Raw genomic sequence first — 3,472 nt, forward strand, 5'->3', positions numbered from 1 at the left:
ACTACGTGACTGCCATTTCCGCCTCTCTTTTTCTCATACCGAATATCCATGTTGCGTATCTTTTCTTATCCATAATCTTCATGATCTTGAATAGATCATTATTTTTGTAAGTTTTTATTAAAACACTGAAGAAAATCCCATGGTAGATCGAAACGTTTGTTAAAACTTTTTTAAAATCTTAGAATTATAAAAGAATTGTACCCGAACATCTAGTTAGCTTGTTATTGCCATTTCCTTAATTCTTTTTAAATAAATAATAATTTACTAACAATTTCTTACCGTTGGTTCAGTTATGTTCCTTACTGTATATAAATAGATATAAAGTAGATCTAAATAGATATAAATAAATTTATGTAAATTTACACTTTTATATTATTTATTATTAGATTTACTTTAGATCTATTCAGAACTAAATGATCTAAATAGATCTGAAGTGATCTAATATAGTAGATCTGAGTCGATCTAAAGTAGTCTAATAATAAATAAAAGTGTAAATTTACATAGACTTACTTATATTTATTTAGATCTACTTTCTATTTAGATTTAATTTGGATCTATTTTTCCTTTTTATCTTGTTAGATGTAAAGTAAATTTAATCCATTTTTTTGGGATTAATAAACAGTTTCGTCTGTTTCTCAGAGCACTCGATGATGATCGTCTGTTATTGAAACATCTCCAAAGCATGCAATAACCATCAAGTTGTCTTCTCGCAAAGTTTCACTTCATTAAATTAAACAATATTGGGAGTACAAATTAGTTTGGTCCATTTTTTTGTGTTCAAAAATGCATTTATTTCAAAATAAATGAATGAACAGATTAATTAAAGTATTGTCCATCGCTGACTACTACTTTTTCCCATCTCTCAGGCAATTTTCGAATTCTATCTCGAAAAAATGACTCGTCTTTGGAGGCGATCCAAGTTTGAAGCCAAGTTTTGATTTCTGCGAAAGAAGTGAACCGATGACCTGCCAAATCATACTGCATCTTTCGGAATAACCAATAATCAGAAGGAGCAATGTTCTAATTAACGAAGCTTTACGAAGTATCATGATTTACGTTATATAACAGTTGTTTTTTTTAAACAATATATCTGTAGCAGTGTTCAAAGTTTTGGCTTTTTTACAGCATGCTGAAAGGATAGAAGGGATGCGCACAACAGCGAGTTCATTCAGCTAGAACTTGCTACTATTGTGCGCATCTCTTTCGCTGCTTTACCATGCTGTAAGAGAGCCAAAACAGTGAATATTGATCTGTAGATTGTTTCAAATATTCCGACGTATAAAACAAGGTGAAAGACGTATGCGCACACACGAACGCAGATTGTCAAAATATTATTTTCTGAATCACGTGGCAAAATTGAAAAGTTACATGCACATGACGTGAAATCGCATTGCTTAAGTCGTCTCCATTTGCAGCTTTAAAAATCTCGTTACTATTCATTACTTTTAGCGTCTATGGATCATGCTAAGTCGTCGTCTGCTCGCTAAGCTAAGACAGAAAAAGAAAAAGAGAAAGAGAAAAAAAAAGAAAGAGAGAGAAAGAGAGAGAGAGAGAGAGAGAGAGAGAGAAATCGTCGGAAAAAATCGTCTTGATTAAATCTGCAGCGCAGTTGACGAATTTACTAACTTTTTTCACACTCTCTTTCTCGACGCGTTGATACGGCCAGCAAGAATGCCTTCACATAATTGAAAAATATTATTGATTACTCACCCGAGTTTACTGTCGTCGTTTGCTTTTTGAAATATAGATCGATTTCTTTAAAAGTTGAAGACATTCTTTAAAATAGACAGAAAAAAGATTAGGCGCACGCGGCGATATAATATGCGCGGAGTTTTTCAATTTCTACATACTACTGATAGGCCCTTATTCATCTACATATTTTGCATTTTTGAATGCTTGCCGTATTTTTCTGGAGCACAATATTAAAAGATTGTTTGTCAAACGCAACACGTATCGTAACCAACGCGCCGTGTACCATCTGTGCACACGTTGGCGAAAATTTCGTTATATTATATTATCGCGCTTCAATGACTGGTTTGTTAAGGCATCGATAGTTAAGAGTTCTTTTGCGCAGATCGACGGTTGCAGGTACCACTTGCCTAGATTTACATATAAATTACGTTGCACAGATTCCGATTGTCATTGCACAGATCTCGTTGGCTACATAAGCATAGAACATAAATGCACGTGAAAAGTTGTAAAATCCATAAAAAATCTTGCTACAACAAACGACGGCTAAAACTAAGGCAAGATTCACATAAGTTTATAACTTTCCACGCAAAGCGAAGAACGGTGCAGGGGGAAAGGCTTCTCTTTGCAAAGAAAGAAGAGAAGCTTTCCCTGTCTACACGCTTACAACACGAACAAAAAAAACATTTAAAAAGTAGTTTTGTTTTTATACTTTTGGGGGTGTAGGGGGAGAGGCAGAGCTTTCTCGCCTCCACATACACAATAGTGTGTGATACAAACAAAATATTTACTTCTCAAATGTATATAGTGTCAAAAAATGAAAGTTAAATTAAGAAGTTTGTTTTGTTTATAACTTTTTAATGAACAGTGAGCGACGGTTAAATCAACTTAGAAACTACTCAAGACAGTACGAGATCTGTGCAATAATCACTATGGATAATCGAGATATGCGCAATATGATTTCTGTACAAACAGGATTCTGGACAATAGAGATCTGTGCAATAAAGTTTTTGTGCAAATGGGATCTAAACAGAGAGAACGGTTTCTTTAAATTTAATAATCCGATTTGTTTGACTCGTATTTGTTGCATTTAAACAACATAATTTTAAACCAAACAACAATTTTGTTGAATGAAAATTATATTATTACGTTAAAATAAATCACATTATTTGACAGAAACAATACGGTAAATGTTCAGAAAAACGGACCCAGCTCCGATGACCTTGACCCTCCCATATGTTGTCAAGGACATGTCTCTGAGTGACAATTAGAAGGTTTTAGCCGTCGCTCATTGTTTATTGGGAAGTTATAAATGAAAGAAATTTCTGAAATGGACGTTCGTTTTTTGACACTATGTACATTTGAGAAGTAAATATTTTGTTTGTATCACACTCTATTTATACGCATGTATAAGGTATGTATACGGTACACGTGTAGGCAGGGGTAATGGCTTTGCCCCTCCCCCTGCACCCCTCTCGAAAAAACCTCGCTCTCTCTTAATGATGTTGTAGCGACACTGGTAGAGTTAGGTTTTTTCGAGGGGGAGCAGGGAGAAGAGCGAAGCCTCGACGGAAGTGTCTCGAGTTTCGAATCTCGCTATCACCTTAGGATTTTTTCAGGTCCAGTCTCTTTCAATAGAGTTTATCGGTTGATTGGCAAGCTGAATCGGGCCTCCAAAAATTACTTCGAGTACAATCTCGACGTTGTGTGAGGGCGCAAGCCGCGAAAAAGTTTTTTTTATTGAAGTTTTAGATTTATTTAACTTGACAAAATATTTGTTTGA

This window comes from Pseudomyrmex gracilis, unplaced genomic scaffold (assembly GCF_002006095.1).
Source record: "Pseudomyrmex gracilis isolate BER0280 unplaced genomic scaffold, ASM200609v1 scaffold_1330, whole genome shotgun sequence".
NCBI lineage: Eukaryota > Metazoa > Arthropoda > Insecta > Hymenoptera > Formicidae > Pseudomyrmex > Pseudomyrmex gracilis.